At 44.3% G+C, this 15038-nt stretch overlaps 1 protein-coding gene across 3 annotated transcripts in view; it reads right to left on the reverse strand.

Annotated features, from left to right (window-relative positions):
- septin12 (septin 12) overlaps positions 1-15038 on the reverse strand; it is a 353537-nt gene that overhangs the window by 193563 nt on the left and 144936 nt on the right. The window contains exon 1 of one of the 3 annotated variants that reach the window (XM_052021385.1): positions 14167-14316. The exons of the other annotated variants lie outside the window; for them this stretch is intronic. The gene's annotated coding sequence lies outside the window, so the exon portion shown is untranslated. Of the gene's footprint in view, positions 1-14166; positions 14317-15038 lie in introns of those variants that run through there. 3 annotated transcript variants of the gene reach the window in all.

Below are 15038 nucleotides of genomic sequence, written 5' to 3' on the forward strand. Positions count from 1 at the left end.
GTTTTCCAAATCATGACCTAATGCATCTCAACAAAAAAATGATTGAATATGTGCTGTTGCTAATTCAAACCCTGAATAACAATACAGGCAGGGGCTTCATCTGGGTCTTTTTATGGACTATAGTTGATCACTGGATCATTCCCGTTGAGACAGGCCAGAGAGGAATATGACGCAGGAAGATTCATCAAGAATAAAGTTTCTCTTCCGGCATTTCAATGTTTCTCTCACTGTCCATCATGAATCCTCCCTCACCCCCCCCCCCCCCCCCCCCCCCCCCCTTGCCCTCCCAACTTATTTTTCAGGCCTTGAATGGTTTAATCAAAAGCATTATTTTTAAATATTCCAAACTGAGCAATTTCTAGGAAGCAACAGTCAGCTGCTTTGGTAAAGAAATTTAAACCTCCTGCCAAATAAAACAGCAACATCTTCCTAGATTAGTGGATCAGTCATGTTAACATCCTTTCTTCCATCACTCTACACTCTGTCCTTTGACAGCATCAGGCTCTGAAAATCACAGGTCAGGTCACTTTTCAACCTTCAGCTTCCTGCCCAGCGTAGTACAGCTGTGCTGACACTCTTTTTCACCACAGGCCCACGTAAGTACCGGGGTCGAGGAAAATACAGCTGTGTGTGGAAACCTGCCAAACCTTGCTCCTCTTCTAAAATAAAACAAGAACGTTTTCATGTTTTTATTTCAGATTTCCAGGGTCTGCAGTTTTTTGCTTTGTGGTTACGATATTTCTCTTCCCTTGGAATGGAATGTGCAAAGGAAAAGCAAAAATTGATGATATTGCCCATTTAGAGGCAACCAATCCCACAAGGCGAGTGGAACCCAAAAAAGTCCCAGACACTTCACAGCACGACTTCCTTTTAATAAAGTGCTTCCTCATAAAACCAGCTTCATCACAGATTGATCCAGGTCGAAAATAGACTTCAGCCAAAATTACGGAAGTATATAAATCTTAAACTGCAGTTGTTATTGTTGGTTATTCAATTTTATCTGTAACTTCTGCAAATGTTTCAGTTTTTCTTTTATCATCTTGAATTGGTGGGATATAAAGTGAAATGTGAAACATGGGTTTAGTTCACGAATGTACAAGGATACCAAAGACCCTTTGCTTCCAACTCAAATGCTCAAATTAAACCGTCAATACCATCTGCTCTAAATTGTAGCTGTTTCTCCATCAACACGGAGGAATACACATGTACTTATTAAATAACTGGTCCTGTCTGTTACAACATAATTCCTTAATCAAAGATGTAGATTCAAATAAAGGGAACAAATTGCTGACCATTCAGTAAAATTTTCTATTGAAAATTTAGAAACAAAACCAGTGAACTCAGTACAATATAAAAATAGAAAACGCTAAAAATGGCTAGGCAGCAACATGGAAAGAGAAACAGAGTTAACATTTTAAGTTAAAGGGACTGAAAATCCTGACAATGGGTGTTGAACCTGAAACAATAACTCTGTTTCTCTCTCCACAGATGCTGCCTGACCTGTTGAGTGTTTCCAGCATTTTACTGTTTTTATTTCAGATTTCCAGCATCTGTGTTTTTTTGTTCCTGAATTCTATAAAACCTTTTGAAAAACCCCTTTACTAACATTTAGGAACTTTAAATAAGACTATAAAACACGTCAGGCTTTAATAAAAATATAATTAAACATACCTGGGGGGGGGTCCTGATTGAGGTAAAAAATAATAAGAGGGGCATAGATAGGGATAAACCTCCTTGCAGTGGTTTCTATAACTAGAGGGCCTAGTTTAAGGTAAAGTACGGTGATTAAGAGAGGACACAAGGAAGAATTTTTCCACCCAGAGGATGATTGTAATCTGGAACAGACTGCCTGAGAGAGTGGTGGAGGCAGATGCTCTTGTGATATTTGAGTAGCATTTAGATGAGCACTTTAAAAACTCCATGGCATAGAAGGCTATGGATAGAAAATGGAATTGACATAGAAATGTACTTGATGGCCAGCACAGACTCTGACTTTTCATTTGTGATTATACTCATTACACTTGTGATATATGCAAATACAACTGTTCATATGCATGAGTGAGGCCCCAATGAGCAAACGGTTCAATATTTTTATTGCTATCATGATAGAGGGATAAATATTGGTCATGACAGTGGGACATTTCCCTGGTCTAGAGGGATAGTACCTCAGATCTGTTCCAAGTGGTAGTAGATGGGTCCTCTGTCAAACACACACACACTTATTCTTACTACTTAGATGGCTCTTTGGGTTTAAAGATGACCTATTTTAAACTCCAGTCCTGTGGGTTCTGAGGTGGCTGATGAGGCCAACATAGGATCCAAAGATTTTGCCTGAGATGGGGCACTTGAAGGATGGGAGGGATGGGTAGTTGTGAGGTGGTATCTCCTTCCACCATTTATGCTGGGCTTCTGTGTGCACTCAACACAAGGATTCAATGTTCTCAGTGCCAACCTAAGCCATCGTTGTCCAGGGATTCCCAGAAGTCAATGGGTATGTTGCATTTTTTTCATGGTCATTTTGAGAACATCCTTAAATATTTCCCTCTGACCTCCTGGCAATCTCTTGCTGTGACAAAGATCGGAAAAGAGCGTTCTTTTCCAGAGTCTGGTGCAAAAGATGTGGCCTGCCTAACAGAGCGGACTGAGTGTAATTAGAACCTCAATGGGGGGGATGTTGGCCAGGGAGAGGATGCTGATGATGGCTGGCTTATCCTTCCAGTGGATTTGGAGGATTTTGTGGAGTCAGCATTGACAGTATCCCTCTAATATCCCGAGGTCCGTCAGGGAGCCAAAGGCTGTGCTGGAACACGTCCCATGCCTCAAGACATGGGAAGTAGTCCAGATTTTCCAGGGTGTCGTCATGGACCTTTATTGTTAGAGGTAGTATTGTACAACAGGGACAAGCTGGTAAGGACCTGCATTTTGCTGATATCAAACACAAGGCCCATCCTCTGCCTCTGAACACATGCACATGCAAACATCATCAGCATACAGCAGCTAAGTGACTGAGGTTGGTTCTGGAGTGGAGATGATGTGGGTTGAACAATTTCCTATTAGTTCTATAGAAAAGATCCATTTCTGTGGGAAGCTTGTTAGCGGTGAGGTGCAACAGTGCGGTGAGAATGACTGAAAAATGTGTCAGGGCAATGACGCATCCTTGCTTGATACCAGCCTGCACTGAGACAGGCTCTGATGTGGACCCCTTGGTTAGGATCACAGCTTGCATGCCTTTATGACGCAATTGTAAGATGGAAATGAAGTTCGGAGAGTAGAAAAATTTGTGGAGGATGTTGCACAGTCCCTACTGGTTGATGGAGTGAGATCAAAAAAGGCTGTGTACAGTGGTTGTGCTGCTCCCTACATTTCTCTTGAAGTTGTCTCAAAATGAAGATCACATCAACTGCTTCCCTAAATGGATGGAACATACACTGCGATTCAAGGAGCAAATGAGGACGAACCAGGTAATGACGTTCTCCACTACTGACAGCAGGAACACCCCTCTGTCGTTATCACAGTAGGACGGACACGCACACACACACAGTGCAACTAGTTCAATTTAGTGTTCAAAGGCCAGTCTAATTCAAATAAAATGTTATTTGACTCTGCAAAGTCTTGGCAACTTGTCAGCGAGGCTGAACTTGTTATTGAGTTAAAATGAGAAGAGAAAGCAACCAAATTGGAGAGAAAGAGCCAATTGGAACTCTTTACAGAAATATGTCGGAATTGGGAGCACTGATTGAGAAGGATTACCAGAAAGACAAAGATTTGTTTTCTAAGTAGAATTACCATCAGAATTATGTGCGTATATTGAATGCCTTGATCTTACATATTCTGTTCTTCAACATTTATGGTGCATCTTATTGTTTCAGATCTTTCTACTTGCAGGGAGGCCAGAGGTCTTAAACATAAGACAGACATTAATAAATCAAGTAGAGAATTCAGGAGAGACTTCTTTACCAGAGAATGGTGAGACTGTGGGATTCACATCCATAAAGGAAACTAGATGTGTTTATTCAGCTTTCCTTTAAAAATACATGAGTAAGACAGGAATAGGGGGTTATGTTAATGTGATTAGATAATGAGGATAGGAGGGCACTGGCACAGACCAGTTGGGCTGAATTATCTCTCTCTGTACAGTAAATACCATGAAACATTGTGTGGAATTAAAATCAGGCCTACCATGATACTTTGATGCTTTTAAGCTTTACATAAAAGCAAAACATTACTTTCAGCCATTGAATGGCCTCCTCCTGTTCCTATGTCCTTGTAATAAATAGCTTTTTATTCTAATGGACATAGGAACTGGAGGAGACCATTCAGCCCATCAGGTTTATTCCAACATTCAGTTACTTCATGGCTAATCTATGCCTCAACTCCATCTTGATCCATAATGTTCATAATTCTTTAGCGTGACCCTCAACAAATATCTGACTTGTGACCTTGGGTTTACCACTATAAAGCATTTGTTGTCATCACAATGTAGAAAGTTATGTAAGGCCTAGGAATTCTATCCTGTAGTGGATGATTTATTGCCATAGGCGATTAAATTTTATCAAACTTTGATTGTCAAACCTGACTGGTAACTTGGTGCACTGCTACTGCCCTTCCAAATTCTTGATCCTCACCTACCACATATATGACAACATAAACATATGGTGGTTGCTACAAGGTTAAATGACATGCAATGCATGTTGCAATAGCCTGTGATGTGCATGAGGTTTACGAATGTCTCTTCCCTCACACACAGCAGCAGAACTTAAACAGGAAGCCTGCTGGGCAGCACAGAGGAACAGCTGGTAGAGCTGCTGCCTCACACCTCCAGCAACCCCAGGTTCAATCTTGACCTCTGATGCTGTCTGTGTTGAGTTTGCACATTCTCAGAGTGACCACATGAGTTTCCTCTGGATGCTCTGGTTTCCTCCAACATCTGTAGATTACTGTAGATTACTCCTGGTGTGCAGATGAGTGGTACAATCTAGGGGAAGTTGATGGAACTGCAGGGAGAATAGATTACTGGAAAAAATTAGTGGAGGAATGGTATTGTTCTGAGAGCTAGCATGAAGTTGATGGGCTCACATGGCTTCCGTCTACATTGAAAGTAACAGTCACTGCTAGGGAGTTAAAGGCATTCATCATCTTCAATGTAGTTCTCCTTTAATCATAGAACATAGAAAAACTACAGAACAATTCAGGCCCTTTGGCCCACAAAGCTGTGCCGAACATGTCCCTACCCTAGAAATTACTAGGCTTACACATAGCCCTCTATTTTACTCAGCCCCATGTACCTATCTAACAGTCTCTTAAAAGACCCTATCGTACCAGCCTCCACCACCGTTTCCGGCAGCCCATTCCAAGCATTCACCACTCTCTGAGTAAAAAACTTACCCTGACATCTCCTCTACATCTACTCCCCAGCACCTTAAACCTATGTCCTCTTGTGGCCACCAATTCAGCCCTGGGGAAAAGCCTCTGACTATCTACCCTATCAATACCTCTCATCATCCTATACACCTCGATCAGATCCCCCCTCATCCTGTCTCTCCAAGGAGAAAAGGCCGAGTTCCCTCAACCTGCTTTCATAAGGCATGCTCCGCATTCCAGGCAGCATCCTTGTAAATCTCCTCTGCATCCTCTCTATAGCTTCCACATCTTTCCTGTAGTGAGGCGACCAGAACTGAGCACAATACTCCAAGTGGGGTCTGACCAGGGACCTATATAGCTGCAACAATACCTCTTGGCTCCTAAATTCAATTCCCTGATTGATAAAGGACAATACACTATATGCCTTCTTAACCACGGAGTCAACCTGTGCAGCCGCTTTGAGCATCCTATGGACTCGGACCCCAAGATCCCTCTGATCCTCCACACTGTCAATAGTCCTACCATTAAGACTATATTCCGCCAACATATTTGACCTACCAAAATGAACCACTTCACACTTATCTGGGTTGAACTGCATCTGCCACTTCTCAGCCCAACTCTGCATCCTATCTATGTCCCTCTGTAACCTCTGACAGCCCTCCAAACTATCCACAACACCCCCAACCTTCGTGTCATCCGCAAACTTACTAACCCACCCCTCCACTTCCTCATCCAGGTCGTTTATAAAAATCACAAAGAGTAAGGGTCCCAGTACAGATCCCTGAGGTACACCACTGGTCACTGACCTCCACTCAGAATACGACCCTTCAACAACCACTCTTTGCCTTCTGTGGGCCAGCCAGTTCTGGATCCACACTGCAATGTCCCCTTGGATCCCATGTCTCCTCACCTTCCCCATAAGCCTCGCATGGGGTACCTTATCAAACGCCTTGCTGAAATCCATATACACTACATCTACTACTCTCCCTTCATCGATGTGCTTAGTCACATCCTCAAAAAATTCAATCAGGCTCGTAAGGCAGGACCTGCCCTTAACAAAGCGATGCTGACTATTCCTAATCATATTATACCTCTCCAAATGTTCATAAATTCTGCCTCTCAGGATATTCTCCATCAGCTTACCAACCACTGAGGTAAGACTCACCGGTCTATAATTTCCTGGGCTATCCCTACTCCCCTTCTTGAATAAGGGAACAACATCCGCAACCCTTCAATCTTCCGGAACCTCTCCCATCTCCAGGGAGGACACAAAGATCATCGTCAGAGGCTCCGCAATCTCCTCCCTCGCCTCCCACAGCAACCATGGGGTACATCTCATCCGGTCCCGGCGACTTACCTAACTTGATGCTTTCCAAAAGTTTCAGCATCACCTCTTTTCTAATATCTACATGCTTTTCAAGCCGCTGCAAGTCCCCACTACAATCCCCCAGATCTTTTTCCGTAGTGAATACTGACGTAAAGTATTCATTAAGTACCTCCGCTATATATTCCGGATCCATACACACTTTCCTACTGCTGCACTTGATAGGCCCTATCCTTTCACATTTCATCCTCTTACTCTTCACATACTTGTAGAACGCCTTGGGGTTTTCCTTAATCCTGCCCGCCAAGGCCTTCTCATGTCCCCTTCTGGCTCTCCTAATCTCTTTCTTAAATTCCTTCCTTTTAGCCTTGTACTCCTCCAGATCTCTAAAATTACCTAGCTCTCTGTAACTTTTGTATGCTTTTCTTTTCCTTTTGACTAGATTTATTATAGCCTTCGTACACCACGGTTCCTGTATCCTATCATGACTCCCCTGTCTCATTGGAACATGTCCATGCTATCCCCTGAATATTTGCCACATATCTTCCATACTTTTCCCAGAGAACATCTGTTCCCAATTTAATCTTCCAATTTCCTGCCTGAGAGCCTCATAATTCCCTTTACTCCAAGTAAACACCTTTCTATCCTGTCTGTTCCTATCCCTCTCCAGTGCTAACATACAGGAGATAGAATGATGATCACTATCACCAAAATGTTCACCCACTGAGAGATCTGACACCTGGCCAGGTTCATTTCCCAATATCAAATCAAGCACAGACTCTCCTCTTGTAGGTCTATCTACATACTGTGTCAAGGACCCTTCCTGAACACACCTAACAAACTCCAACCCATCCAAACCCCTCACTGTCTGGAGATGCCAATCGATGTTTGGGAAATTAAAATCCCCCATCACAACAACTCTGTTATTCTCACACCTTTCTAGGATCTGCTTCCCTATCTGCTCCTCAATAACCCTGTCACTATTGGGCGGCCTATAAAAAACACCCAGCACAGTTATTGACCCCTTCCTGTTCCTAACCTCCACCCACAGAGACTCCGTAGACAATCCCTCCACAATGTCCACCTTTTCCGCAGCCGTGACACTATCTCTGATCAACAGTGCCACTCCCCCACCTCTCTTGCCTTCCTCTCTGTCCTTCCTGAAACATCTAAAACCTGGCACTTGAATCAACCATTCCAGCCCCGGAGCCATCCAAGTCTCCGTAATGGCCACCACATCATAGCTCCAAGTATCGATCCAAGCTCTAAGCTCATCCACCTTGTTCACAACACTCCTTGCGTTAAAACAGACACATCTCAAGCCTGTCTGAACACGTCCCTTCTCTATCACCTGCCTATGGTACTTACTCCTAGCCTCCTCTATTTGAGAGCCAAACACCTCTTCCCCAGTCTCTCCAGTACGGATCCCACCCCCCAACAATTCTAGTTTAAACTCTCCCCAGTAGCCTTAGCAAACCTCCCCGCCAGTATGTTGGTCCCCCTGGGATTCAAGTGCAACCTGTCCTCTTTGAACAGGTCATACCTGCCCCAAAATAGGCCCCAATGGTCCAGAAAACTGAATCCCTGCTCCTTACTCCAATCCCTCAACCACGCATTTAACCTCCTCCTCATTCTGTTCCTATACCCACGGTCGCTTAGCACAGGCAGTAATCCAGAAATTACTACCTTTTGAGGTCCTGCGTCTCAACTTCCTTCCTAATTCTCTAAGTCTCTATTCAGGACCTCATTCCTTTCCCTACCTATGTCGTTGGTACCAATATGTACCATGACCACTGGCTGTTCTCCCTCCCCCTTCAGGATATCTTGGACGCGATCCGAAACACCCCGGACCCTGGCACCTGGGAGGCAAACTACCTTCCGGGTTTCTTTCCTGCGACCACAGAATCGCTTGTCTGCCCACCTAACTATAGAGTCCCCTATCACTAGTGCCCTCCTCACTCCTTCCCTACCCACCTGAGCCACAGGGCCGGGCTCTGTGCCAGAGACACTGTCACTGTGGCTTCCCCCAGGTAGGCTGTCTCCCCCAACAGTACTCAAGCAGGAGTACTTATTTTCGAGGGGTACAGCCACAGGGGTACTCTCTAGTACCTGAGTCTTCCCCTTCCCCTTTCCCTTCCCCCTCAGTTCTTAGTGTTCACTCCCACCAACCTCCACCTATGCCTCTACTGCCAATATACTCAGGGCCCCACATACCTCTCCAACCAATCCAGACCCAGTAATTCCTGTCTCCACCCACACCCGATTCTCTATCTCCCCATCCTCCCTGATCCTTTCCACCCCCTTACCCTGTGAACTGTGGCACACTGAATACATGGTTTAGTACATGGGCAGGAAAAGTTTAGAGGGATATGGGCCAAACGCAGGCAAATGGGACTAGCTCAGGTCGGCAACTTGGTTGACGTGGATGAGTTGGGCTGAAGGGCTGGTTTCCATGCTGTATAACTCTATGACTCTCCTGGCTTTGCCCAAAGTGTGCAAGGTCTTTACAATTACACACAGAACCTTGGACCTTGTGTGCAACAGATTTCTGCTGACCAGGGAGTATGGGAGCTTTGCACACAATTTTCCATTTTTAGGGTTGGTGTAACTTATCATCATGCTAAAGTAAAGGAAAGCAGAGTGTTGTGGACACAGCCCAGCACATCAGGGAAACCAGCCTTCCCTCCATGGACTCTGTCTATACCTCTCGCTGCCTTGGTGAAGCAGCCGGCATAATCAAAGACCCCACCCACCAGGGTCATTCTCTCTTCTCTCTCATCAGGCAGAAGATACAGGAGCCTGAGGGCACGTACCACCAGGCTCAAGGACAGCTTCTATCCAACAGTGATAAGACTATCAAACGATTCCCCTATATGATGAGTTGGACTCTTGACCTCACAATCTACCTTGTTATGACCTTGCACCTTATTGTCTACCCGCACTGCATTTCCCTGTAGCTGTGACATTTTACTCTGTATTCTGTTATTGTTTTTACCCCATACTACTTCAATGCACTGTGTAATGAATTGATCTGTACAATCGGTATGCAAGACAAGTTTTTCACGGTACCTCGGTACAAGTGAAAATAAACCAATTCCAATAGGGAAAACCTATTTTATGCTTCAGTGCTCACTTGTAGCATAGTGGTTAGCACAATGCTTTACAGCGCCAGCGACCTGGGTTCAAATCCGGCCACTGCCTGTAAGGAGTTTGTACGTTCTCCCTGTGTCTGTGCGGGTTTCCTCCGGGTGCTCCGGTTTCCTCCCACATTCCAAAGACGTACAGGTTAGGAAGTTATGGGCATGCTATGTTGGCGCCAGGAGCGTGGCAACACTTGCGGGCTGCCCCCCAAAATCACTATGCAAAAGATGTATTTCACTGTGTGTTTCGATGTACATGTGACTAATAAAGATCCTATCTTATCTTCTCCTTCTCCTCACACTGTATTAAAATTAATTTGTTACGTTATAGCATTGCAATATTTAAGACACCTAATACATTTTTATTGGATGGCCACTGATATCCATTCAATCCCATGAAATGAGATCAGAACAAGCTGATAATTGTGTGCCAATTACCCAGAGAATCACTGACCAGGGCAAAATACTAGCTTTCCAAAGTATCAAGCACTTAGGTATTGTTCTCTGAGGAGTGCTAACAGTGTGTGAACCATTCTCATTGCCTTATTAGGGAGGCTGGTAATGAATGCAGACAGATTAACCCAGTAACAATTGCCTTTAGAATGCTCGGGGAGAGGGTGGCGGGGGTGGGGGGAGGGTTGAAGAGATGGGGGTGAAGCCAAGAGTAAAAGATGATAGTCAATGTAACTAATATTTAAATTAATGGCAACATTGATAAGCTCATGTGGCAGATCTATGCCTTGAGGGCAGCCCAACTGTGTAGCACATGGGGTTAATTCCATAATCAAGGAGAACTACCCTTGCTGATGAATGCATTCAACTCCCTGGCAGTGATTTTTCCATACATTTCCTTACAGCATAGAAGGAGGCCATGTCAGCCCACCAAGTCAAGGTCAGCTTTCAGAACAATACCAGTCCTCTGCTAAATTTTCCAGTAGCCTATTTTCCCCATCTTTTCATCAACTTATTTCCCATCAACTGTGGTCTAGCAGTGTCAGTTAATGAATGCTGAGTGAAAAATTCAATTCATACTTCAGAGATTTTTGTACAAAAATCTTGGCTGAGGTTCCTGTGATGGACTGCTATACCGCTGGATTCAGGTGAGGAGGGCCTGTTCCTGTACTGTACTGTTCCATATGTACTCTCGCGTGGATGTAACAGATCCCATGGCAAATTTTTTCCCAGAATATCAAGGACATTGTCCTAGCGATCCTGGGTAATGTGTATCCCTCTACAAACATAGGGAAAATAATGCAGATGGTAGAAATCTGAAACGAAACAGGAAGGTCACCAGTCGGAATTGCTAACTCAGTTTCTCTCTCCACAGATGCTGACTGAGCATTTCCAGCACAGTTATTTGGTCGTTATCACATTGCTGCTGTGGGAGCTTGCTGTGCACAGCAGTGACCATATTTCATAAGTACTTCATTGTGGAGTTAACCTACCCAACCTGAGCCCAATGTGTACGTCAGCTCTGAAGTTATTATGTTGACGTGGGGACATAATGCCATTCCCTCATTGATGCTGGGTCAAAATTCTACAGCCTTCCTTCCTAACTCAAACTGTGGGACACCTTCACTCACAGACAACAGCAAGGCAGCTCACCCCTTCTTAGAGTGACTAGAGAGATAAAGCACAGAAATTACATTTATTTTCAATATTTGCAATGTTAATATGTCATTAATGTTTCATTCCCAAATATTTCATCAACAAATTGCTTGGCAGGTTATTAGAGAAACCAGAAACAGACCATTCAACCCACCAAGTCCACCCTGACTATTTATGCTAATCCTACGTGGTGACAGGAGGCAAGGATGGGTTTGTATGCTGGCCCTGCCCGCATCTTCTGACACAGTTAATAAAAGGGACATAGCAATGGTTGTGGGCTCATTAGATATTTAAGATATTTGTTTATTAGTCACATGTACATCAAAATGCACAGTGAAATACGTCTTTTTGCATTGGTAAGAATGTGCTGGGGGCAGCCCGCAAGTGTCGCCACTCTTCTGGCGCCAACATAGCATGCCCACAGCTCCTAACCTGTACATCTTTGGAATGTGGGAGGAAACTGGAGCACCCAAAGGAAACCCACACAGATACAGGGAGAACGTACAAACTCCTTACACGCAGCAGTGGGAATTGAACCCAGGTCGCTGGCGCTGTAATAGCATTATGCTAACTGCTATGCTACCGTGCTATGTGGAACATTCCATTCAGTTGGACTGTAACATACCACCTGTCTCTCGAACAAAAGCTTCAGTAGAAAAATTCCTCTGACCACAAATTAATGAGGCTGTGGTCTATGCAGAATGTCCTGCAGGAGAAAGTGGATCCTGTCGGATGGTTCCCCAAACAGATTGCTTCATCACCAGAACTCTCAAACGCCAAGACCTCACTTGGCTGAGGATGAGATGGGCCCTCCCATCAGACCCTTCAGGCACAGAGTCTCAACTCCACCACACTTTGCACTCAAGGTCTCTGCAGCGTGACTGAGACTGTCATGCATCTCCACATGGACTTTTGTTTGCAGAGGATGTTTGCATTGAGATGAGGAGGAATTTCTTAAGCCTGAGGGTGGTGAATCTGTGGAATTCATTGCCACAGACAGCTGTGGAGGCCAAATTATTGGGTATATTCAAAGTGGAAGGTGATAGGTTCTTGCTTAGCAAGGGCATCAATTATGGAGAGAAGGCAGGAGAATGGGGGGGGGGTGGAAAATAATCAGCTGTAATCGAATGGTGGAGCAGACTCAATGGGCTGAATGGCCTAATTCTGCTCCTACGTCTTATGGCCTAGAAGGTCTGGAAAGGGATGGTCTTTGTCAAAACTGTGTTACAGCTCTACAGGCTATTCCCAGGGACACATACATGGTCAAACATCAACTGATGCTGGAAGATCATCAACTCAGTGAAAGATACACTTTGGACTTCCCAAAATGTGCCCATTTCCCAGTGTGAAGAACTGTCCGCAACCAACTGTTGCCGACCGCACATCCCAAGGTGCGGAAGTACCTGCTGAGGGACGCAGTGAAGCTTGGTGACCTGGTAGGGAAAGGCCACAGTATAGGTCCTCCCACCACTGAATACCAAAGGGCTGGCTTCTGTAATAACCTGCCAAGTGTTTTGTTGATGGAATATTTGGGAATGAAACATTAGTGACATATTAACATTGTAAATGTTGAAAATAAATGTAACGACATGCATGTCATTACAATGCAATGTTCTGTATTGTATAACTGTATACTTTATGATTAAAGTGTATTTTTGCAAATAAAAACAGTGGAATAAACAGTGTGCCCAGGTGTGCCTCTTCCACTGCTATTTAACCAGAGTGTTATTGTCAATTTAACAGCACAATTTATCAGTCTTGTTGAATGTTTTTACACTCACGAGGAATCCTAATGAGATTTCCCATGCTCACAACACAGAGGAGATCTTCATCCCATCAACCTGCACTGAGTTTGAATTTGAACCCAAATCCTGGGCTAAGTTCTCTTCCCCCCCGCCCCCCCGCTCCACAAATGCCTCGTGACGTACGGTATTTATTGATGCCTCTCTCCCCCTCTACTCCACATATGCCATGTTATGTACGGTATTTGCTGAGCCCATTCCCTCACTTTCGTAAAAATCATCATGGAATGATACCCACTGGGAGCAGAAGCCAGAAACCAAAGTTTACATTAACATGAAAGAAATGTTGATAACGTACTGAAGTCCATTCAGATGAGTCACCAAAAGAGTTCATTTTATCTCTTTAACCTTAAACAACTAGTTACCTGAGCGGGTACAGTTACACTACTGATTCCAGCAGTTATTTCAGGTATTATACCAATACAGGCAGTATGTTTCTGTGCGTGCTACCAACTTTCTTTTCTTATTCATATCAAGATAAAGCCATCCATTTCCCTTAACCTCACATCTGGAATACTGAAAGGTTGTTTTTGCAGTAAAGTACAGCACCGATCTTACTTCCTCCTTTCTCTAGTTATAGCCAAGCTCAAACGAACAGATCACTACAGAAACTCTGCAATGTAGTGCTACTTCTAAAGGTCTGTATCAAATTTCTGTGAATAGTCCTTAATGTCATGCAAGCGACAAACTAAAACAGCCCAGCCTTTAACCATGTGCCACGTTCCATCCGAAATATCCGTGCAATCAATGAAATTTAGCCTCGACCCCACAAACATCAGTTGCATGTGAAACACCGCATCCAGCCTTTGCACTTCTGCCTTAAATCTACGCGTTCAGTCGCAAACGAGATTATCAACGAACACAACACAGGGCCAGCGACCACTCCTCATTAACTCACGCCTTTAAGTAACCCAGTATGGGCAGAATTTACCTGTTTTGCGATCTGAGCGTTTCCCCCCCGTAGATTTTGCGGAAGGTACAATGGGAGATTGCTCCTCAGAAATAAAACTGAGCGCAGCAAATACAGGAAAGCTGTAACAGGAAGCAACGGACTACTACCCTATTTGCACTCCAGAGGAAGTAGGAGAGCGTGTTGGGACTCTCGACAATAGCAAACAGCCCTATGTCAAAGCCTCATTAAATGACAGACTCCTATTCAAGAGAAGAGGCAGCATATGGGAGGATCTGCTAGTGTGATTCAATGCAAGCAGTCACACGTTAAAATAACGCTCAGATCGGTACCAGGGAAATCCGCTCCTTTTAGCTTTAAGGGAAGAGAAGCACATCATCAAATCTGTGGGAATTTAAATGATGGCTTTTTCCACTCCATCTTAATCAAGCGATCGCCACGGGGAGTAGGAGAAACCCTCAGTGTCTGAATGGGGAAGCCTGTTTGAGTATTTTTGTTCCATCTTTTGCTCTGCAGTGCAAGGGCCCTTAAGAGTCTACGCCTGGCCCACACATCTGCCTTCATATGCAAATACAGGCATGTTCCCACTAAACCTCTACCCCCGCCAACCCCCAAACCCCACACTACTGATGGGAGGTGGGAAATCACTCGAAAGCTCACATCTTGTTTTAATATAACGTCCAACATTTCCTGTTAATGAGTAATGAGCGGTATCCAGGAGCAATAGGTGCCTGGGTGAAAATCCGGTTTGTGAAGGGAATGGAGCCAACTTTTATTCCTTGTAGGTGTTTGGAGGATTCTTTGTCCCAGTCAGTGATGTCACTGCTGATGGTAGATGCAGCTATGTTTAAGGAGAGAGATTGCCCCAAATATCTGTGAAATCATTTCGCCCA

This window comes from Pristis pectinata, chromosome 8 (assembly GCF_009764475.1).
Source record: "Pristis pectinata isolate sPriPec2 chromosome 8, sPriPec2.1.pri, whole genome shotgun sequence".
NCBI classification, from domain to species: domain Eukaryota; kingdom Metazoa; phylum Chordata; class Chondrichthyes; order Rhinopristiformes; family Pristidae; genus Pristis; species Pristis pectinata.